General features: G+C 39.3%; 1 protein-coding gene and 1 long non-coding RNA gene across 4 annotated transcripts in view; one reads left to right on the top strand and one right to left on the bottom strand.

Moving 5' to 3' along the window:
- The window catches only part of SNTG1 (syntrophin gamma 1), a 320,654-nt gene extending 314,355 nt beyond the window's left edge, over positions 1-6,299 (bottom strand). For both annotated transcript variants that reach the window (XM_066563043.1, XM_066563052.1), the window contains exon 1: positions 6,069-6,299. The gene's annotated coding sequence lies outside the window, so the exon portion shown is untranslated. The remainder of the gene's footprint in view (positions 1-6,068) is intronic.
- Positions 6,300-6,656: 357 nt separating this feature from the next.
- Positions 6,657-13,602, top strand: LOC136564766 (uncharacterized). 2 transcript variants are annotated; one of them, XR_010784749.1, is made up of 4 exons: positions 6,657-6,733; positions 9,278-9,442; positions 11,454-11,851; positions 12,085-13,602. It is a non-coding gene; the product is annotated as an uncharacterized lncRNA (long non-coding RNA). The 2 variants fall into 2 exon arrangements; XR_010784748.1 differs by having other exon boundaries at positions 11,454-13,602.
- Positions 13,603-24,877: the final 11,275 nt, after the last annotated feature.

Raw genomic sequence — 24,877 nt, 5'->3', positions numbered from 1 at the left:
CACGAATGTCACTGCATTCAATAGAGAAGTTGTTCCAGCTGAAAAAGCATCAGAGTGGCAAATTTTGCATTTAGGTTAATGGAGTTGCTTAGTTTAGGGACAGGGAGCCCTGCCAGGAGCTGAACCCCTGGAAGGGCCCTATCTTGTCCCATTCATAACGTGTCAACCACTCCAGCTCCTCAGCACTGTAAACTCAATTTGCTTTTGCATCCATTTCTCCAGCTGACTTTGAAAAGACTACTACTATGTTTGACCTTTTTATGTTTTACATTTTACCTTTGCATTTTGTGTCCATAAAGAAGTAAACCACATAACTCACAGAATAAGAACTAAGACACTCCAGACATTAAAACCTGTAGACACACAGCTCTGATGCTTTTATTTAAAACCTATCTTGAGGGAGGAACTCTACACATGCACCGCTGCATGTTTTGTTACTTGAATAAAAACTGCATTGCACTGACCAAACTCTTCACATAAATGTTTGCCATTTAATAACCAATTAAACAGTTGTGAGAAGAACTGTTTGTGAATTCTGCTGCATTCAGGGACATACAGCTGCGATACCAACTGCTAATGGATACAGGCAGACAGCTGGGAATGAAGAAACCTAGAGCTGCAAGACAACTGTAGAGCTGATGACTTTCCCCTCCTTTTTCACTTGAAAAAAATCTGATTAGCATAGATTAGTTCCCAAGGCCTGTTTATAATATCTATAAAATTATAGGAGATAGAGCAAAGCTCTTTCAAGCATAATTCTAATGACTTTACTTCTTTAGGGGTCAAAAGCAAGTCAAAGAAAATCAATGCCCATTTGTGTTGTTGAAGCTGAAGCATACAGTTCATTATTCAGAACTGTTAAAAGAGTCAATCAAAACATTTTGGCATACAGAGAAACTAGAAAAAGCTATCTCACATAATTATGAATGAATATATATTTAGAAAATGCAAAACAGCAAAATATTTTAGAAACAATTCTGTAATTAAGAATCAGTGCTTTATATTAAGACAAATATTAACAGCTAAATTAAGAATATCAAAAATTTTAAATATTTTTAAATATTCCCAACTTCTTAGTATTATACCAAGTTCTTAGTATAATACCTGTTGAAATCAATGACATTTTTACACTAAATTCAAAAAAATAGCAAAATAGTCTCTACACCAAGAAAGAATCAGAGGACATGATTAGTATCACTCATGATAGTCTGTCATTTGCACAAGATGATGAAATTTCCTTTAGCTTTTGACAGAAAGCAGAAGAAATATGAATGCCATAAACAGCATTCCCATTCTTACTTCTTTATGGTTAGCTGTTTTTTAAATAAATTTAATACAAAAAGTGGAGGGGAAAAGGCATGTGTTTTTTTTGCTCAAATAGCTATTATTCACACTTGAATCTTGAAAAATTTAACCAAAAAGCAATATAAAATTTACTTAAAATGCCATTTCTAACATCTTCAACATGAAACCAAGTACACTGTTCACTATTTGAAAAAACACATTGAGAATGAACAAAAAATAAAATAAAGCCAAACTTCAGAATAAGCTGGTGAATAAATTGTTTCTCCTCTGGTGTTATCTCAAAAGCTCCAAGCAATGAATACTTCAGAAGTGCTTGGTGATTGTCACTTTAAAAGCACACCTTTGAACAAAAATCTCAATCAACCAAGGAATGAACACCCAAATCTAAGAGCAAGGAACAAACTTCATAGAAAAAATTAAAAATTCATCCCTGTTCCAGATGATAACCACCTGCGGAATTGGGCAATCAATCAACTGCACCCATACCATCCCTTTAAGCCATGAGTTCTTTCACAGTCCCAGTATCCATGCCAGTATTAAAGTAATAAAGCACCAGTGACTTCACTGAACATCTTACACAGGAATTTCAGTGGCTGTTGAGAAGCGCCCTGTGAACACCAGTGCGGGACTTTTGCTCTACTCCAAGTTTTATTCCACACTGGGAACATCCCTTGCCACCCTCAGGGCATGACTGTTTCAGCTGTGCTCAGTTCTTGGCATGGGGGACCTCCTGCTTTTCAGAGTGGAAGATACAGCACAGCCTTTCATAAGCCATCCATTCCTTATCTCTGAAGTGCCTGAGTGGCACAGCAGTTACCGTGTCCAGCAGTTTCGTTTATCCATGTTCTGGCCTCATGTGCAAAACCTTAATCCCCGTTTACAGAACATTTATTTATGTTAAATAAATAAATATATTACATCTATTTATATATGTCAGTCAAAACTATTGCTACTCGCACATAAGTATCACAGTGAAGAACTTTTATGGTTTTGCCCAACATTACCCAAAATAAACCAGAGAACAAACCATAAAATTAACCTCATTCCGAACACTCTTCTTGATTATTTTTCCTCTACTCATTACTTTAATAAATTGAAGAGAGCAAATCCCCAGGAAACAACCCAGGCCTTGGCTGCTGCAGCACCAGCTCCATCACACAACAGAGTGTTCCACCTCTTTTGGCCAATCCAAGCTAATTACTGAAGAGAAGGCTTAGAGTCCCAAACAATAATGACAGCCACAACTGAAGTGTGCAGTGGAAAAAAGCTGTTTCTGTATCACATAGCTCCCCTTCTTCATAAGGGGTAGGCACATTACCTACTATATCAATCTCTCAAGATGAATAATAATTTCCTTCTTGGATAATTAAATACATGTGTGAATTTCCCTGGATGTGTCTCCACTGCATTCCCTGGTGTTGATTATAGCTATATCTTTGAGACATAACCTGTTTTGAGTTCTGCATTTTTGGGTTTTTAATGTATGCTTTCTCTCTTTCCTCTGATCTGCAACAGGAATGCAGAAAATCTAGGTTGGCCACAACAACAGTAAGGCTTTCTGACTCTTCCAGTTATGGCAGACAAAACTGAGAAATATAGAAGTTTGTCTGTGTAATAATTCTGAGCCAGTGTCACAGCATGCTGCCAGAGGTATAGGTTGATGTGGCAGATTCATGTTGGGATTCAACCCAACCACATTTAGGCCTCTCTCTGGAAATCTGAACTGAAAGCACACCCATGGGAAGGGCTAAGAAACATGACAAATTAAATCCTTTTGATGTTTTTTATCATTCACAACACTTTAGCTTTTTAACAGTGAATACAAGCAGACCTGGTGATGACTACCAGAAAGAAATGATGACAGCTCAGGCACAAGGACCAGTGCTAAGTTACAAGAATAAAGAAATGGTACTTGAGCACTTCAGAGGGAAGAACTGAGCGCAGACTACAGCTCTTGTTTGTCTTAATATTGAATCTAAGATGAATGAATAGAAATTACACACTCAACTGCATTGGGCCCACTAGAAAAACCACATTTAATTGGTGCTGGTTTTAATTTTGCTTACAGGTCTTTTTGTCAGTTCACAAAAGCTATGCCCAAAAAGCATGACTGAGAAAACATGAAAAAATTAGGAAAGAAACACAACTTCTGAGCTTGCCCTGGATTTTCTGAATTAAGGTCAACAATCTTCTCTAGTAAAGAGATTTACATAGAATTAAAACAAAAATGCATACTATAAAGTTGAATATAACGTAATTGGGAAACATCTGATTCAAAAGATACAAGCCAAGTGGAATACAGATCATTAAACAGGATTCTAGAACAGCCTTACAAAGTGTGTGATAGCCACTCCTGAATTTTTAAAATTAAGAACTACACACATTGTAAAATAAAGTACTACTATGCAGGAAGGATTTCTGACAAGTACCAAATAAAAGATAAAGAAATGTGTGAAGGTAAAGGAGGTTGATTAATATCTTAAAAGTGGATGTTTTTTATGATGTCTTTAAAAACCTCAAGTCTTACCTTCCCCTTTCTTTTCGACTTTCTAACAGAAAAAGCAACATTTACTTTTTTGTAAACCTTGTTAAAACTTGGTTCTTTAGCCACGTAAAAGAGGGGAAATCTGACTGTTAAGTGAAAGTCTAGAGCACCATGTCCTTTAATTCAGTGATGGGGGCCTTCATTAGATTATCTCATAGCTATGGGACAAGACACGGCAAAAGCCAAATGATAAATCATTAAATTATGTTTTCTTCTTCTCCAGGCAAAGAGTGAGTATAGCATTAGATTAGTTTGAAAGACTAAAAAGGAAGAAGTCTGCAATATGCATCACAAGTGACAAAGCTAATACAATGTTTAAACCCCGTTTATTCATATAATCAGGCATAAGCACTTACTTATGCTAACTCGAATGTAATACATAGCCCAAATGAATTCCAGACTAGTGCATGCTTCAGTGTTTCATGTTCTCCCTTGCACATGCCTAGTGAAAGCCTGCCACTCTGCAACAGAGGAAGGAATTACTACAACAGAACCACAGGCAGACTTTGCCAGAAACTGTACTTTTTTTGATATGAGGCAGAATAAGCTGAGTGTTTTAAGTAATGGATAGGTTTGCATCCCACTGTCTAGCAACAGTTATTCTAATTGTGTTTCACAGCTTCATCAGAGAGACAGAAATATGAACATTCTCTACAAACTGCACTGAAACAAATGACACTCCCTTCAGGCAGATCACCTTCCACCATTAAGGCAAAGGATTAGTTTATCTTTCAGCTATAAACTTGAGTTAGCTACACGTTCACCGTACTGACATCCCAACACTTTTTAATCTTATCATGTCAATCTTGCATCTACGTAAAAATGTGTATTTCAGTGCATAAAAAGATCTCTTGCTGCTGACAACTCAAAGTGCATTAACCTGGGAAGCCTTGAGATTTCTACACACACCCACACACTCCTTTCAGTACAGATCTCACTGATTAGAGAACGAAATATCCAAAACTCAACAGACATTTCACACAGTGGCATTTCTGCAGAAAAATACGTTTCCAACACTTCAACTTTTACTTTCATCACTATTAGCAAGTTATTTTCCCAAGTTATTTCCTACACACATACCAAGCCCAGTGCCCCTGCTGAAACCACCACATTCACTGAAACTGAATGAGCTCCTAGTTAAACATCAGAGCTTAGCTGTAAATATGTGTAAATACTTTTATTCTGTGCCACTTTCATGTTAGAATACAACATGCATCAAGGTCACTGTAACAGATTGCAGTTTTCAGGCTTATAGAGAAGATACTGAGGAAATCAGTAACAGCAAACTTAATTAAGCAATGTCTAAAGTTCTGCCTTCTCCCAGACCTGCCCAGAATTCACATCTCTATTCCCTGCATTTCAGAGTCAGGTCTTTTCAAGGTACGAGAAGGCAGGAAGCTTAGCTTAAACGCTATCACTGCTGAAAGGTGAACAGAACTCGTTCTTTGCAGCATGACTGGGTCTGCTCTGAGCTCTCCCAGTTTTCAGCTACAGATTACAGCCCTATGGGCCTCTTCCTTTGAAGTGGAGTTCCTCTGAGAGAAGAGTTAATCCCCTGCCTGCAACCTGTTCTCCATACACTGAAATAAATTAGTCAACTTTTCCCTTCATTGCCATGTCAAGTGTAGCAATAAATATCCACAGGCTAAAAGCAAACAAACAAGGTTGGAAGAACCATAACCTCACAGCAAGAGCATCTCAAGGAAGAACACCAGGCAGGGCATAAGAAAGTTAAGAGCATAAAAATCAAAACTCCGGGTTCACTATCTGAATCCATAAGTGCGTATGAAAGGCTAACATGCTTCTTGCCTCTCTCCCACTGATGGAGAAGCACTGATGGAAAGCAATTAAGGGACTCCTACAATTTAGTTACAGCTCAGCAAAGAGAAGAAGGCATTTTACATTATGAAATGCCTGAAAAAAAGGCATCATCTCTTACAGTTGCAGAAGCGGGAAGCATTGGGACACGGAGCTTCCTTCCCGGCTATGCACCGGAGCACCGCACCAGCGGTCCGCCCGCGGCGGACTCCGGCAGAGTTGGAGCGGGGCTCCCCTGCAATCCTGGCCACCAATCCCCCGCACCTCAACCCCCGAGAACTGCTGCTGGCGCCGCCGACCATCCTGCCTCCGTACCGGCAGCAAGCGACCAGCAGCTGCAAAAAAAAAAGTCACTCGAGACGAAGGAAACGCAGCGAAAAGGAAGCAAGAGCTTACTTGCCTATACAGCACCGCCGGACGACCTCCTCGCAGCTGTGAAACGCTCGTCCGCTGTGCCGCTCGTCCTCCTCCCACCGCTCCGTGCTAGTTCCAAAATAATTCCTCCGGGCGCCGGCACATCCCCGGGCTCAGCCGAGGAGCGCAGGGAGCCCGGCCGCCTCGCCCCCCCGCCCGGTGCCCATGGTGTCAGCCACAGCCCCGGCAACTCGCGCTCCTTCCCGCCGGCGCTACCTCGGGGCGGGCCGCCGGCTAACACGGCATCGCACCCCGGCCGCTGCCTCCGGCTCGAACTCCGCCGCCGCGCTGAGGGGGGACGAGGGGCTCCCCGCGCCCTTCCCGGAGACGGAGCGGGGGCGCCGGGCGGGGGCGTGCGGGGAGCAGCGCCGCCCCTCCGCGGCGGCGAGCGGCCAGGCGCGGCGAGGCGAGGGGAGGCGAGGCGGCGCGGCGCCGCCACCGCGGCCGCAGCCAGGCGCGGCGATGCCGGCCCCGCCCGGGACCCCCGCCCGCCCCCCCGCCGCTCCCGGGGCGCTCCGTAACGCCGCCCCGCTGCCGGCGCCACCAGATCCGGTGACGCGCAGCCCTCCCCCGGGCCGGCCCCCGTGCCGGAGAGGGGCGAGCGGGCGGCGAGGCGAGAGCCGGGAACCGCTTTCCACGGGCAGTGGGAAGGTGAGCTGGGACCACCGGGTGAGCGCGACCTCCGGCGCGCAGGGACAGCGCGGTCCCGGGCGCGGTGCTGGAGCTGCCGAGCCTCCCAGGGGAGGCGGTGTTTCCCGGGCCGCGGGAGAGCCCGCTCGCCCGGAGCCCGGGGAGCTCTCACCGGAGCTCTCTCCTAGGGAGCTGCGGCTGCCCGCTCACCCCGTGCCCGGCAGGAAAGTTATCCGCCCCCCTCCTGCCTCACTCTGCCTCCGCTTTTGCTCAGCTGCGCGGGCTGCCCTTTCTGCCAGCTGTGTGATTGGGTTTTGTCTGGCCGCTCGCCAGAGGGAACGTACATCGACCCCCCGTGTAGGGAAGAAATTTGGTGTCGGTTCTATCACTTTGCCTGGCCGGCTTGGCGCGGCAGCGGCGCTGCCTCCTCCCCGCCCCGTCTCCCAGCCTCTAACCCAGAGAAAGGCTCTGCGGCGACCACCGCCACCGGCGCACAGCCAGCGCCGCTCCTCCGGGCTGCCTCGGACAAGGAGGGGGCCCAAAGGGAGCAAAAGGAGTGAGGGACAAGCTGCCCAGTGCCTCCCGAAAGCCCTGCGTCGTTCGCCCTCCTGTTCCGCGCGTTCGTGCTTCCAGCAGCGCGCCCGGCGCCCTGCCGGAGATCCCCGCAGGCATGGCCCTCCCCGTCGGACAGCGCTGCAATGACACGCTCTAACGCAGCTATCAGTCACTTACACAGGCACACCCATATATTTAATGCATAGATATGTATGATGAACACACCCCCGTACGCACAGGCGGCCGCCGCGGGAAAGCCGCATCTCCCCGCGGATGGGGCCGCCAGAAGTCGAACTGCCACGGCGAAGGCAGGAGGAGAATTAACGCAGCAGGAGAAAGCAGCCGGAGAGAGAGCCCGAGGGGAGCCACCACCGGAGCCGCCTCTCGGCACCGGGCTCGCCGCCCGCCGGCGCTGCGGAGAGCTGCGGGCAGGGAATCCCTCTGCGCCTCCTCGGTGCGGGGGAAAACCCGGCTGTGCTGGGGCCTTTGCTGAATTGAGAGTGATGGAGCAGCAGTGGTCTCACCCGCATGCTCTGGGACCCCCTCCTGCTCTTGGGAATGTTTCCCTGCAGTTAGGCTGAGGATGTCAGGGAGAGTGGTCACAATTTAAAGTTCGCTAAAAAGGAGATTGAGCTTTGCTTTTCTGTAGCTCCTCCGACAGCCCTTTTCCCTTCAACTTCATTAGGCTTCTTGTAATGAAAAGAGGTTTTCACGGGCATCTTACAGTTAAGGGCTTTTCTTCAACCAAGCTGGCACAAACAAAAATGTTTCTGTTCCTTATGCACTCTTTTTATAAATATTACCTTCAATAATGTACAGTGAGCTCACTGTGAGCTATTGAGTGAGGAAAGGATTTAAACAGACAGCTTCATGCAAGTTAAATGCAAATCTAAGAGAGTTGCTCTGAAGAATAAAACTAACTGTTGGGTTGATAAATGCATTAGAAAATGTAGTGAAAAGTTTCATTCCTAATTGAACAGATTTGTACTTCAGTTCTCATCTTTGGTACAGATCTTTATCTTTCATTCTTTCTTAGTATTGAATTGATGTCAACAGTTCTTGATAGCTAGAAACTAACCAAGCTATTTGTCCTGTTGTGGTTCTATTTTCGTTTGAAATAATAGTTCTCCTGACAAGACTGAAAAAATAAATTATTAAAATGATACATATATGAGGGCTGGGATAATTGAAATACAGGTCTGAGAACTGAAATAAATGAAATGTAATAAACCAAAAACTTATCAAAGAAGTGAAATGAAACTATAACCCTCTTTTCTCATGCCCTGCTGACAAAGTCAACACCCAAGAGAGACATTTTTAAACAAAGTGGAAACAAATAATATTTTATGATCTTTTAGTTACTTTGTCTAGAGTCAGTCCCACTTTAAAATTCCAACAGGGGCAGCCTCCTTAGTTTTCACTATCAAAGTCACCTATAGATTAATCAGTACATATCCTGTTCCCCCATCTGTAGGAAGATCTGTCATCTTTCATGGAGACCTCCCACTTCATTCTTTGTGTGATGATGAAGAGTGGATAGCTCAAGCAAGAAAGGAAGTTTCATTTCACAAGAGGAAACTGTTCTATTTTAGTGCAGTAACTTTCAAACCATTCTTACATTTATTAGAATACATGTATGTTCCAAGTTTCATTACCACTAAGAATATGCTGAAGATGAAGTCTACCAAGCCAGGTGAAAAAGTGTTTTTTATAATTATCAACCGCATTGTATGAAATAAGTGTGCGTTCCAATTTTTACACACAAAGCGGATGTGTAAAACTGTAGAAGGTTACATTTGTGTTGTATTTTTGCTTCAGGTAGCACAAACACAACATAAGATTTTTACATATACAGAAATCAGATGTCAGGTAAACTTAAGATGTAGGCAGCAACGTGAAGCAACATTTATAGTCAGACCGGGTGAGCCAGAATTGTTTTTGTGTAGTATGGAGTATGTTAACTAAGAAATTTCACATTATAAGCTGATGTTAGATTGGCATCTGTTTTAGATTCTTCAGCTTCAGCAGCCTGGCACCACTCAAGTCACCAACAAGGACGGAGTGACACAGGAGGAACAGCATTAAAAATGGAAGAAATATAGGCTAAGCATGAAGATAAATTGTCATTGTTTAAAAAATAAGAGAATGAAAGGAAGAATTTTACCCACAAAACAAGTGAGTGACACCCTTGGTAAAACTGTATTGACTACCTATCTGCAAGAGATCATTTGTTTTCTTTTCTCTTTGCAAAATTACTACAGCATCCTTTTTTTTTTTTCTTCTGAATGTATAGATCATTTTGATTGTGGGCAAGGATTCTGACATTTGGCAGCCAAACCCTTGTGCATATGTCTGTCACACATAAGCCTCACTCTGAAACTGGTGGGAAATAAAGGGCAGAGAACTCAGGCTTTGAAAAAGTGCACGGGAAAAGAAACTACCAGTTGTAGTGGACAAGTAATCTGAATATATAAGAAAGATCTTAAGCTGCATTGGGAAATAGAGAGTGTTTTTTGTCCAACATCACTGCAACATTAGATTTTCCATTCCTGTAGCACATCCTACCACCTCTGGGAACACATCATGGCTGATAGGTTATTAATTGATTCAGTGAGAATAGAATTAATCTATTTTCAATATCCACTTTTGGAAAAGATAACAGTCAGAGTAGCAAATGTAACGCCATCAAGGACAGGTGTCACACTTTATAGAAAGTGGACCACAAGATCATCTATAAGCTCCTTGGTACTTCCTATATCAAGATGCACATTCCCAATTTCTGATTATATAATTTTGGTTTTAATTTCCATTCACAGACTGATAGTAATCCACAAAACTATGTCAAAAAAAGGTCTGTGAACATATTCCCTCTTTTTTTCCCAACAATTAGTCTAAACTAAGCTTCACCAAAATACTCCATTTACCAGTATCTGGCACCCTTATATAAAATAATGTGTCATTTGTCACCATGGCTTGTAATCTGAAAATATGACTGGAGAACTGATGGAGACCAAAATAGCCTTTTACAGTCTGTAGGTGGCCAAAAAATTCTGCAGCTATATTCCATAAAATTCCTTGCTGCCGTGATTTGCTTCTCAAGAGCTCTTGTCAATCCACTTAAAACTCTTGCTCACATGGGCCCAAGGAGAAACGGGGGGGTTTGTTCAAATTGTAACCAAATATAGTTATACATTAAAATCCCTCTTTTCCCATGTAAACAGGATATTAGCAATTCCATAAATTCTAAACAATTTTTTACTTTGAAATTCTGGGCTTTTAGAATCATCTCAAGGTTTGGAGAATTTAAAGCCATATACCTTGAAACCTAACAGCAGAGAATCTCAAGCAAAACTGGGAAATTCATAGTCTTAATATCATTCCTTATTCCTAAATTTTACATGCAGCCTGTATATCATGTTCAGTTCTGTTATTATTTATGGTAGTCTATAAATGGCTTGCATGTCATTAATGAGTATTTTTAACTTAGAAGAGAATTTGGATAAGATTTTAACAAAGGATTGTAACTACTCTCAAGGAAACGATCAGCATTATCTGCCTTAGTAACTAATTTATTAAAATCAACTATTACAAATCAAAAGAGACAAGTAACAAATCATAGGCTATAAATAGTAGGACCTAAGAAAATTATCAATTATATTTTTCTACTTCATTCTCAACCAAAAAAAAATTATCTTTGCTTTCTCACAATTATCCAATTTCTTCACCAAAAGGAGATAAAATTACCCTATATGCATTTAAAATCAATTGTACACATTGCAGAGTTTGAATTTTTTTTCCATTTGGAAGAAAAATAACTCATGAAAATATAATTTGAAAATAACTAACCTACATTCTGTAGGATTTATGAATCTCCATAAGAAAACTAAAATATAAAATATTACTAAGGATGGGAAAGAATTTATTTCTTCACCATTTTTGAAGTGATAGTTAAAAGATGAGACAATGTAATTCAAATCTGGGATGTGATCTTGAGATAATTTAATTGTTTAAAGTATTTTGAAATATATGTGAGTGCTGCTATAGTTTATAAAAATGATTGGTATGTTCCTGGCATTAATGATCAATTGTATATACTTGAGGGAATGTTTGTGCATGGAAGTCTCAGCTCCAGAGTTGAAGCCGCTTTGTGAAGTGTGGCTTAGGTACACAATTTCTCCCTTTACAGATAATCCCTCACAGATGGGTATTAGGACATGGTCTGCCCAGCATCTCCAACCTGGCCCAGGAGTGTGCCTGTGGGAGGATGAAGAGAGCAAGGACTATTTAATCAGTAAATGCTTTCAGATGGCTCAGGTTGTTTTCGCATTTGTAGCTCCCTGAGAGAAGGGATAAAAAGAAGCAGCTTCCACAGCTGCCAAAGAAGTGGAGAGTTGGTTCTGCCTGTGGATGAATGAGGCAAGCCTCCTCCCCCTGGAGCTACCACAGCATCCCTCCAAACCTTCAAAATCTGCTTCAGCTCAGATTTTCCTCCTCAGTTCCACAACAGCAGTGTGGTGCTCTGTGAATGAATTCAGTGTTTGCTGTAAATGCAAGGAATGGTAGCTGTACTGCAGAGAAGGGGAGGTAGGTGTCTCTTGATGTGGGGAACGTGCAAGTGTGTGTATGCTGTACACTGTGCAGTGTATGCACTGTTCAGTACATATGAAAAAGTAAGAGCCTGGCCTACTTGGACTGTCCTGTAAAAGCGGAGTGGTTTTCTGTCACAATGCATGAGGGTTGCATGCATGACCTGCACCTAACCCTAGGGAAACCATCTGGGCTCTGGTAGCTGTACCATTTTCTGTTGTTTCTTGCAGAAACTCACTCCAGGTCAGAACTGTGTGACTTCACTGCATGAAGAAGTCAAATACTCCAGATCCTTTGCTGCTGAGTAAAATAGGAGTTGCTTTCCCACCAGTCTTGAAGTTTTGGGGGGTTTTCCTGCCTCTCCCAGCCATGTATTAACAGCTCAACAGCTGTGAAATAGTTCCCAACATCACTGTGTGTTTCTCTCACCACTCTTGATGCCATCTGCTGAACACGGACGTGGTTCTTACTCACACAGCTCCCAGCAGTCCAGTTTTGTAGAGCTCTGTGACACTGGTCTTTGCTCAGCCCTCATCTCATATTGCACAGATCTTTCTTTTCAGCACAGCCTGTCCCTGCCTTTAGGCCATCTTGGTTACCTATCTGTCAGAAAGGATATTCCTTGCTGCCTGAGTGTTTTTCCATGGTTTGCAGGGACCAAAATGGAGATAAAGGACAATAGTAGAAATGCAATTAAAAGCACACTTTTGGTTTGGTTGTTGTTTTTCTTTTTAAGCAGTCTACTTTTAGTCACAGTAAACTAATGTCAACTTCCCTGTTTCGGTCTGACACAAATTATGTAACTAGCAGAGCTTTATATGGGTCCTATCTCCATGCCTTGGAAGAAGCACACTTGGGGACTCCTCTGCCTCGATGTTCTGCTCCAGAATTACAGCTGAGGGGTTTGTAGGACATACATTGCCGGACACCTTCCCACAGGATGTCAGGGTGCTGTGAGGCTCAATGGTCCCTGGGGACCTGGCTGATATAGTGACAAAGTCAGATCCAAGGTCAGGCTGGGAAAAAAAGACTCACAGATCAGGGTCTAGTGCCCTCAGGGCCCGTGTGGATGATTCAAATAGAAAATACAGTTCTACTTCTGAAGTAAATCTACTCCCAGACATCCCTATCATGAAGGTTTTCTGTTCTGTAGATGTGTGTGCCAGATTATCTCTCATTACAAAAACATGAAGGCAGTAAACTGAAGCTTCAGCTCTAATACAGCATTTCCCAAGAGCTGTTGATTTCAAGGCAAAGCAAGCCGTTATGCAATTCCAGCCCTGTTTTGCTCACAGAAAAAAAAAAAAAAAACTACCCACAGCCTCTCATTCAGAAGTCATGAGCAGGGTTTTTTTTAATTAGTATAAGAAACACACAAAATTTTTCTAATTTTTATTCAGGGAAGAAAATTTTGTCATGGTACCTTTAAAGTGTTCCTACTGAGAGGCGTTCAGTGGCAATGAAACCTAGAAGTTAATTTGGATTATCCACATCTACTTGTATTTTACAGTAATAATCTGTCTTCCAGGTGTTACCTCTCTGTAACTATTAGATATTTTAATTTCTTTTTCACAGAAATAAAATAAGGGATGGAAAGATGTGGTGGATTTTTTCAAGTTGTAGGTGAGATCTAAAACTAAGAATGACATCTGCATCCTGAGTCCCATATCAGTGCTCTGGTCTTACTGTCTACACTGTCCTCCCCTTTCCTGGAGGAAACTCCCCTGACCCAGGCAGTTGCAGGAAAACTTTAGTCACACTTGCAGACTGAAAAGAAACAAAATTAATGTAGTATATATAAATTTAACCAATCATTTTAGCAATTCCATATAAAAGGAGAAAAAATAAATGCAGAATTGCAAAAAAAAATTGCAAAAAATGGCAGAATTATAGCCTTAAAATCTTGATATTGCATTTAGTAATCAATTTTCTCTAGAAACAATATACAGCCTATTTTCTGTCCTTCATGACATCAAAGTTGTTCAGATGATCAACTTCTATCCAAATCTCAGTTGTTGACTTTTTCAAATTTTCCATTTTGTGGCCAGTAGCTATTCACTAGCTCATAAAGACATTTTTATTTCTTTTGCTACAAATGTGTGTGAAAAAATGAATAATTTATTCTCTTCTGTACATATTTAATTATTTTATTAGACTATGTTATCATACTGAAACATTGATTGAGAAAAGAGCTAAGTTATATTTAAATAAACCAAATTAAATTATTTATTTATTTCAAAAGAGTAAATTTGCTCTTAAGTATATTCTGAATCTGTTTCTCCCTTAATAATACCTATCAAAAATGATCTAGTATTATCTGCAGATGTGATGAAAATAGCCATAATTTAATATGTACTCAAATATTAATTGCAGCTTGTTCATGATGAAAACAAGCCACTTGTCAGTACATAATAGCTGAACACTGTAGTTTTTATAGGTTAATTAGCCTTCAACATGGGTCTCAGATTAAAAAAAAAAGAGTAGGCATGCATCTCAAAGCATCTTGTTTTTCATTGCACATTTTGCTTGGAGACTAAATATAAATGGGTCACAGATTTATCACAAAGTTATTAAATCCTTAGGAAAAACGGTCATGCGTAGGTTTGCATGGCTATAAAATAAATATGAATTCCTGTCTTTTTTCTCAAAGTGGCATTAAAGAGTTAGATTTTTATGCCAACACTACTGTGCATGCTTTAAATAAATGTTAACTCTGTCTTCTACTTAATTTTAAAGAGAAAGATTGGCTTAACATTCGGGGTCAACATTTTTTTTCACTTTTGATTAATAGCTTTTAAAAGAAGCAGAAACAAAACCACAGGATTTGCATGAAGTTTGATAAAAAGTTGGCAGAATTTTAAATATATACAATGCATTCATTTTAGAAATTAAATCTGTTGGTAATTTTTAAGTTATATAGGACAAGAAATGGGCAGAAAGTATGTTTTTATTTGGTAGGAACTGCTGTGGTGTTGATAAAATTTCTTAAAATTTTCCAGAGAAATAAAAAGTTCAGAAAAGCTGCCTTAACGCCTCCCTTAACATCAGTGGAAAAGTTTATAATGTTTTCTTCTTTAATTCAGTATAGTGAATTTTTTTCCTAACAAGATAAAAATGTAAGTATTCTCCGTTCTGATAATATTCCTTTGTTTTGATGCTTACTTCAAAACACAATTCTGTAAATCTGAGTTGGCGCCACTGTGGCTCTCCTCCAAAATGATAAATGATAAATTTATAAATTGATAAAAGTTATTTTTTATAAATTGGCTTTTCTGCAACAGAGCATTATATCAAAACAAACAAACAAACAACACCAACACCCCCCCTAAATAAAAGGGACCAATTCTGTTTATAGAAAAAATCCATGTAGCAGTTTATGTACTGCTCATGCAAGGTGTTATGACTGATTGACATCTGAAACCAAGATAGTATTGATGGGTGTTGATCTTTGTCAAAGCTTCTCTGCACCGTTGTATCAAACTGAAGGCTGGAACAATCTCGTGCAGCAGCTCCCATACAGGAGTCGATGTACAGTTGCCAATAGCCAAATAATTTGCTTTCAACACCTGTGCTGATTAGTTTTAGAGGCTTTAAATTAGCATGCTGACTCCCTCTCTGCTGTGAGAAAAGATTGTTCACCTGAAGCCATTTCATGGAGAAAGAGACACCTTTCGACAGACTGGAATACTGAGGAAAAAAAATGAGTCAAAGTTGAAATATGGCAATTGTCATTCTAAAGCTTATTTCTGATAAAAAGAGAGGGGTACACATACATAACCTATTCTTCATGTTCTTTCTGATGCATCAGGAAAAAGGCTCTGTCTGGTCTTTATGGTTCTCTTGTTTAAATTATGGGTTTTGCTTGTGGCTTCCTCTGGTCATGAAATGGTTTAATACTCCTGGATCACAGAGGAGAATCACTTAGGAGATACTCCTCAGTCTCTTGTGATTAAGTACCCTATTAAAACTACAACCCAGACATGAAGATCCTGTAGAGAGACTCTGAAGGCTGACATTTGCAGTTTAAAAGGATCTGAGAAAACCTCTTACATCTGTCTGGCAAACTTAGATTTATTCACATCGACCGTCCTGAACCTGATATTCTAGCCTGAGCCATAATCCAAGATCTTTCCAGAAACCGTGTTCCCCCAAGCCTCCTTAATATCGCTAGCTCTTAGATAATGGGGCTTAAAGTCTTGAGACACCCCGAGATCTTTTAACCCTGAGCTGTTTTGCAGTCTTCACTAAGCTGCATGCTGCTCAAATAGTAACAGCCCATTTGCTGTCTTTAGGCTGTTTTCTTTTGATATAGCAGCCAGTGAAACTCTCCTGTCCACTGTTGCTCATTCAGAGTGTGAAAACATGAATGCTTATTTTCATAGTCTATCCAGCTGTGTTTAAGGCTCCAAGAAGGAAAGAGCAGTAGTACAATACAGAGCTCTTCTCAGAATTGGGAATAATCATGGTAACTTTTCAATGGTGGATGGAGAGGGTCATGGGGAGCTGTGTGCATGCATGCAATATACGCAGTACAGGTCTCTGAAAATCAGCAATTATGGCTCTACTATTCTGAATACAGCAGAATACTGTAGTTGCAAAAGAACTCTGAAGTACTGGTTGCTAAAGTGTTAGTGTTGTTCTCACTAAACATCTTTAATTCACATGTAAATAATAAATAAAACCATTACTTCTTAAAAGAATTTACACAACGTGAAACATAAATATCCAATGATCCCTGAATAAAACATTTCATAAGTGCTTCAATGCTGACAGCACGAACGTCAATTATGTAATCTATATATTTTGCATCTGTGGACAAATATCTTTCAAACTATGAAAATGCCACATAGTGGCAAGTTGGAAATCAGGTTGGAAATGATGAGAATATGGAGAGAGAGATGAGAGATAAGAGACTGATGACTCTTACGGGCACACTCTTTACCAACAATGACAGTTGTGCTTACAGGTTCCCAGCAATTCTCTGAGACTTCTCAGTGTTAGCAGAATCTAAAAAAAAGGACACAAAAATGACTTAGTCTTTTAAGACTTCCAATTATAAGTTTTTTTAAGTATTTCTAACAATGGGTTTGTATTTAGAAAATGGCTTTTAAAAGCATTGTCCATCATGCATGACACGGATGTGGCTCCATATAGATGTGTCTTAGATGATCATTAATTCTTTGTGATTACAAACCAGATATTCATTTGGGATTACAACTCAACAGTTGTGAGTTTGTAAATTAATCCCACTAAATTCATCAAAGAAAAAAACTCTGAAAAATTAAATTTGCTACATTTTCTCTAAGTTGGTTCTATGAAATACTTTTATCAATTAGAGATTTTACTAAAAAAAGTCAATTAGAGACTTCCCTATAGTAAAAACAGTACTGTAACAAACAATATGCAGTGTGGTTTTAGTGCTATAGCACTTTAGACTGAGTAAAGAAAAGAAACTTTGCTCCATGAAAATTGAGAAATGGCTACATTAATATTTTTTCACATGCTAAAAATTAAGGGGGAAACTCATATTTGTTTTTATGATTTTGATTCAAAGACTAATTGAATCAATAGAAATTACTCCCCACTTATACATAATTGCCTGATGGTCTGGATGAAGGAAGTATTGGTTTTCTGATCTATTAATTTGAGGATGAAAGACCTGACCCGACATTATCAGGAAGAGGGGCTTAACATGAAACCCTCACCATTTCTTTAACTACCAAGCAACAGGCTTCCTGTCTCAAGAAGATCCCATTTTATAGTCAAAATGAACATTTCAAAAGAATTTCAATTAGCAGAAATATCAACTTGTTATGGTGTGGTTGAACACAAATCCCCAAACCTCAGTAGCTGCTATGAAAGAGAACTGTTGTCAGCTCTGCTATTACCCACAGAGGGCTTTGAATCAGACCCATTATCCCTTTAATCTCTTTATGTGTTTCCCATGAGTAGAGGACAAAAATGAAAACGGAAAGCTCTGTGCATCAGTGACCTAGATCAGACTACTGAGTTTGTAGCTAGAACAGTAAAATATCATTGTCCAAGTTCTCCTTCTGCCAACAAGTGCTGAGATAACAAGAAAAGATACTCCAAAAGAAAGACCTGGGTGGGGTGGGGAGTAAATATTTATTTTCTTACAGAAAAATGTACTTGATATGTATATGAGTTTTTATCTCTATTTAGTGGCAAACCATGAAAAGCTGGAAGCACCACTGCTACCTCCCAGTTCCCAATAATATTTCCTAAAAATCTACTGAAAGCACTGTAAAGCAAATCAAAATACTAGTCAGCTCTGCCTTGGAATGGCTTCTGAAAGGCATGAGTAACCTTCTTCTTTCAGAAGGGGACAACATTAGTTATCCTCCAGCCAGGCTGGCCAGTGCTATAATCATTCCTGCAATTTAAATGCCCAGTTTACTGACTTCTGTGTGGGGAAAACTGATAAGTATCTCTGGAGGGGGGGGTTAGAGACAGATGTCTAGCAATTTGTAACACTTTCTATTCTTCAGGTTCTGAAAGACATGTTTATGTCTTAGCTATACATGCATACCTAAACTGAGTCACTTGTGATGGTGAATCCAACTGTTGGATTACCTGTTAGTTTTTGGCACACAGTGCAATATCTGCAGCAATTCCTTATGCTTAGAAGATGAGATGCTCACTTTGTGAGTACAGGAAATTATAGTAAGTACCAGTTTCTTATTAATGATGATCACTTTGCATTTATTAATTTGGTATTTGACATGCACAGAGAAATGAATGCAAGCGGCTATAACAGGAAACTGAAAAATGGCTACTAGCATTGTGATAGTAACAGTCACAGCTGCTTTGTTATTCCATTTCAAAATGTGTAAGACAGTGATAGTGTCAATGTTCATCCCTTAGATAAAGGAATTGTATGTGCAAAATACTCTAGAATCACATTTTAATGTTCTGTTTAATACACTACAAATGATCTGGTCTTTTTATCCCCTTTCTTCAAAATATTAACAAAATTAAAGTTGTCCTGCTGTTTTGCCTAAAGGAGTCATTTTAATTCAGATGTTAGCAGTGATAACTGTTGTCCAACAAATGAGAGAAAAACCAATATGTTCCAGTCTTTTTAGAAAGAATTTGAATACGATTGAAGTCTCTCTAGATAAGGATTTTGGGTTTTGAAAAGTATATAGAGATAATGAAACAAATTATTCAGTATCTCAGTATCTGTAGAAGATGCAATAGGAAAAATACATAAATAATATCACCAGGAGAAAAATGTTCTTTTTTTGAATATGCATTTTGCCTACAGCTTTAAGCAATATGTGTGCTATCAGAACCCATTCTTTTACTAATGAGTAATATTGATGTCTATCATTGCAAAAGCCAGCCAAGTCATAAAGACATACATGAGTGCAGCTTTATATAAAATTTTCATGCTCATAGATGCCAAAAAAAAATCTATGAATTACATATTAACATGTATACATTACATATTAATATGTATAAAGCCTTTTTGGTCCTTGAAAAAAATATTCCACTAGAAGATGGAAGATCTATTATATGATGTCTGAATTATCCTGAAGTTACACTGAGAGAAAACGAGATGGACCAAACCCTTTGTTTCTTTCACTGCCTTTGGTTTAGTCTCGTAAAATGGATGTTGCATTTACAAGGTTTTACTGGCTCTATTTTTTAAAGAAAGAAAAATGTCTCTGCAGTAGTGTTGTCAGAGTCCTGTAGGAAGTGCACCTGGGCTATGTCTGAACAGCACAGCCAATGAGCATCTTTGCATGCCTGGAGTCCCAGTCCTCAGACACTGATCACAGATGTGATGCTGGTCCCCCACCCACTACTTCCTACCCTTGGAGATGAGGACACGGGGGAGTGAGAGAAGGAAGTGCAATTCTGGGTCTGTCTCTGATCTGGGGTCCTGCTGAGCAAATACATTCTTGGACAATCTCCTTAAGCCCACTGGAGTTGCTGGGAATTTTTCAACCAAACAACTATCTCGAATTCTCCCTATGACAGTGAAGTCAGACTAGAAGACATAGAAAGGAAACGTTTAACTCAAAACAAGTATACTTACTCTAAACCACAAGTACTCAAATGGGCTTAGGCTCTGAGAGTTATCAGAGCAGTTTAAGACCAAGATCTGTATTTGTTTTGCCATATATATTAAATTTTATATTATTTTATTAGCTCTTTTGATTTTGACCATTTACAACAAGCTAAAGCTTGGACTTGGAAAACAAGCCAGGCAGAAACTTAGAATATGTAAGTCATACTGAAAAAATACTTTTCAGTGTCATCAGATTACAAATTTCAAATGGAAGTCTGTTCATTAAAATGTTGTTCTTAGTAACACAATGTTAATTTTCATTCAGCAGAGACAGTGATAGACTCATTGCTGAATGATAATTAGTAATTGATCTAGTTTCAAATCTCACTGGTGCTTAATCTGTTAAAAATTGCCAAAAATAGTTTATTTTCAGGGTTTCCAAATCCCAGTAATACATATGCTATTTTCATCAAAACTTACACAGTTGCTTCTGTCTAGATAGATAATTAAAACTTGAAAGATAAGATAACTCCCAACCAATGCAACATTTTTCTAGATTTAGGCCACATCATTATAATCAGTACTTGTTACATTTAAAGTCATTTTTGACCTGATTTGATAACTGACGGGATCTCAAGCTATTATGCTACTAACTCATTCCATCTTTGTTAGGGAATCAAATAATTAAATAGGAGTGAATGTTAAATCCAGACAAGATCTTTTCATTAGTTTATTAGTTATGCAAAATCTTCAACTGCTGTGACCACTCATGTTCAAGAATTTTAAAAAATAAATTGTGGTCTTCTGTTTTAGGTCTTTGAACAGTTTCAAATGGAACACTATTAAAAAGAGAGAACACAGTCTGATTGATTAAAACTTCTCCAGCAACACAAAGCAGGTTGGCTAAGCATGGCTTATGGCTTTATTAATGTAACATATTCACTATTTTAATTTCAAATGCATGCTTTTTAATTTTGGGGAAGCCTTTTGTAGTAAGTAGCAGTCTCTAAATATTTATCCACAAGACTGCTTACAGTAGTCTGCCTAAATTGTATGAGGATAGTCTGCATCTCAGTGCACAGAAACGCTCCTTTTATTAGTACAACCAATTAAAACTGAAAAATCATATGACAGCTGTGAAAATTGTTAATAATTAGAAACAGTAAATTACTGCTGTGTCATGAATCTGATCCCTGTACAGTCATCCTCACCTTGAGAGTATTGCAGATTAAAGATAAAGGAGGAAGAAAGAAAATTTTATTTTAATCCATTGCATCTGGGAAAATGATGGTGGAAGTAAGAACGCAAATGGTATCTTTCTTTCTTGGGGGTTTGTCAATAGTGGTATTACAGCCAACACTAGAACTGTCAGATAAATTAATCATTAAGAATTCAACTTTGAGACAGGAGCTAAGTTTTTCTGCAGATGCTGAACAGCCAATACAATCCCAAAGAGAAAGAGTAGTAGTGGAGTGAGGTAGATGGGAAAATGTAATTGTCTTTGGTATGAAAAGATATGCCTTCCTATAGCATTTTCCTCCTTTGGATTTTTATGGAGACCTACCAAGACCTTAAAAATACAATCCTGCAAGTCCATCTCAAAAGGTAATTTCTGAACCATGGTTGCTTACATCATTAAGGTAAGGAAACCACCAAAATTTGTAGATTTGGAGCTACAGGGGCTGTTTTACCTCTAGTGAAAAAGGTGAATTCTCATCAGATTGTCTCATTTAAAGTACCAAATGGTTCACTTTTGAAGTAGAATACAATTATCTCACATTTACTCCTTGGAATTTCTGGCATGAAGTAAACCCAAAAATGCATATACGAAGTTGTATTAAATATTCATAGGTGCCTACAATGTGAAAAACCATTCCTTACAGCAATCTATATTACCAACCTCCTTTTAACTTTTTGCACAATACATATAGCTAGCAGATCATATCAGAGGTTGATAGCAAGACCAGTAATAGGAAGGGAAAGAAAAAATCCATTAAAAATGTAGGAGATAATATTATTTCCCAAAAAAGGTTAGGTGAACAATAATTACTTGACATTAAAAGCCAGATTGCTTTCAACTGCAGCTTCATTTCATGCTTTTTAAAAAGCAAAATACCTCAGCATTGGACTCTGTTAACAATGTAACTATTATCCATGAAAGATCTGAATATCTATTTTCATAAACAGAAATTGCTATTCCCTAGACCATAAAAGTCCACCTCCGTTTCTTTGGTCTGGCCTCACATTAAGAAGGGAGCAAAAATAAACATGATTATACTATTAAATATTACCAATGATTTTTTAAACCTAGTCCTTGAACATCCTCTTTGGAAGGACAAGCAAATATAAATAAAGCTAAACAGAAAAGACTTTATCTGAGTTTCCAAAACTGAAAGCACAAGAAAAAACTTTTTTTTTCAAATTGCCCAAAAATGTGAAAAACCTTAGTACAAGAGATAACATTTGATAGCCCGCATTGCAGAGGGTAACCATCATTGAGAAGTGGCTGAATCTACTGAGGGGCTCTCTCAGAACTGAACTGTGAGCTCAAATCTGGACAACTTTGGACATGATGGGAATGTGACATCAGGTGATCTGATAAACTGACACTTTGTAAGAATAGAGCACTTAGCCAATTCAAAAGCAGTCTTCTTTTTTTCCCTTGACAACTATGAAAATAGAGGATTGTGGACGCACAGTGACCTTCCTTAAATTACAAGAAACCAGTTCATTGAGATGTTAGAAATAACATACTCAGTACCATGACAATTAAGCTGAAAAATAAAGTTCTATCTCGTATCTGTGCATATTACTGATCTGTGGAAAAACATTTTATTCTGTTTCTCATCTAAAGCTGTAAAGGGATTTCCATACATATTTATTTAGCAATAAGAATATTTTTTGTTCTTTCCAGAAGCTAGCAATTAGGACTACAAAAGGCATAACAGAGTGTTGTGCTACACCTGTCTTACTCCAGCAATCCAGCTATTCTGGTGATAATGGGTACTCAGTGTGGAGCATGTGGCTGCCAGGGTGGCAGGCAGTCTGCAGGATGCAGGTGCTCTCATCTCACTTCTGCCCACGATCCTCTCTGTGCCCAGGAGCACACACAGCCACCAAGGAGGTTAGGATGAATATATCTCAAGATTGTATTGGCTTCCACAAAGAAAGATGAAATGATCCTGACAGCACTGAGGTGTGGAAGGCAGCGTCTGAACACAGGGTAGGTTATGGCCCATTCTCTGCATCACTCTAATTTTACAAGCAGTTTTAAACTGTCATGGTAATGAGTCCCTGTGCAAGATGTGTTACCCTGGTGTGGGGTATTGTATTCAGCTGAAGCATCTGGGTTGCACATGAAACATCAGTGTTCACCAGAACGAAGGGATTGAATTAAAACGTGTGAAAGGTATGAAATACCACATGGCTTTTCATGAGCAACCCGTATTGGTGCAAAAAGCAAATACTTTTGGTAACTTATATATCTCTTTCTGGTAACATTATAGCGATTTTCTTTGTATCAAGGGCTTTAGAACATGAATGCTTGATCATCTGTGTAACATTCCATGTTACTGTTTGCTACCAGTGCAAATAGCCCACATTTACTGTGGCCTTCCAAACACGTCAATAAAAGCTCAAATTTTGGAAAACCCTTTTTTCCAAAAACGTTTGTGATTACTTGTCATATATCTATGTTGCATTGCTATCATATGAGGATTTTGAAATTCTTTGACTAGAATGGATCTGATCTATTGCTGTGTATAGATGCTCAAAGAGTGTCACTGTGAAGGTAATAGGTGTTCTGAAAATATCCTAAGCAAACAGATTGATTAGAAATTTTGACTTCTACAAGCAAGCAAACAGGAAAGAGTTTGACTCATTGGTCTAAATTTTAGCACAAAGTCAGTTTATCCAGTAAAGGCAAGAAGAGCTTTTGTGTGTAGAAAGGATGGGGGAAATAGCAGAATTAAACCACTCTCTGAAGAATTGTAATATGAATATGCTGCTGTATGCAAGATATATATATCAAGAATGTGAGGCAATCTGGGTGACAAGATGAAGTACGGTAATGTGCAGCTGGAAATGCCATAGAATGAAAATCTGAAATAATGATGAGTCAGTACTTAGGTATAGTCCAGATGAACAAAAAGCAACCATGAGCACTGATAAGATGTCGCATACTTCATTTTATTCCTGTGTTTCTCATTATTTAAATACATATCACCAATTTATATTTTTCTGTTTATTTTTTCTTGTGGCAGCAGCTCTCTGGCCACAGAAACACAACTTTCCCAGGCATTGTTCTGGGAAAAGCTTATGAGAGGATCAAAGAAAAGAGTGAGAAATAATTCTTATCTTAACTTGTTGCACCTGATATTGTGAACATGTGGAATGTGTTGTGGAGATTTGTGTACCAAAGGGTGGTTTCTTAATTAACCAATGGTGATGGTGTTTTAATTAGAGGACTAATCAATTCCACCTGTAGCAAACTAGGGTATAAAAAATGGACAACAACAACAACAATAATAATAATAATAATAATAACAATAATAATAGATAGAGGGAATTAAAGCCCCCAAAAGATGTAAGTGATGCACTATAAAATCCTTTGCCACCTTTGTTGCCCCATGCCCAGGCCATTCCCCAACAATAATTATCCTCCAGCAAGCTCCCCTCAGTTTATTTACTGAGCCTGACAATCTATGCTATTGAAAATCCCTTTCTCCAATTAAGATCAGCTGTCCTGGCCATGCTCCCTCCCGTGTTCCCTGAGCACCTTTTCACTGGCAGAATAAGAGACTCTGAAAAGTCCTTGACTTTAGCAGTACTTAGCAACAACTAAAACTTCATTGTCTTATCAACATTATCATCATATTAAATCTGAAACATGGCACCATAGCAGCTACTAAGAAGAAAATTAACTCTATCCCAGCCAAAACCAGGACACCATTAATTTGGTAGAATATCAGAGCCTAAGGACTCTG

Source organism: Molothrus aeneus, chromosome 1 (assembly GCF_037042795.1).
Source record: "Molothrus aeneus isolate 106 chromosome 1, BPBGC_Maene_1.0, whole genome shotgun sequence".
Taxonomy (NCBI): Eukaryota; Metazoa; Chordata; class Aves; order Passeriformes; family Icteridae; genus Molothrus; species Molothrus aeneus.
This window is presented reverse-complemented; position numbering and strand designations above follow the sequence as displayed.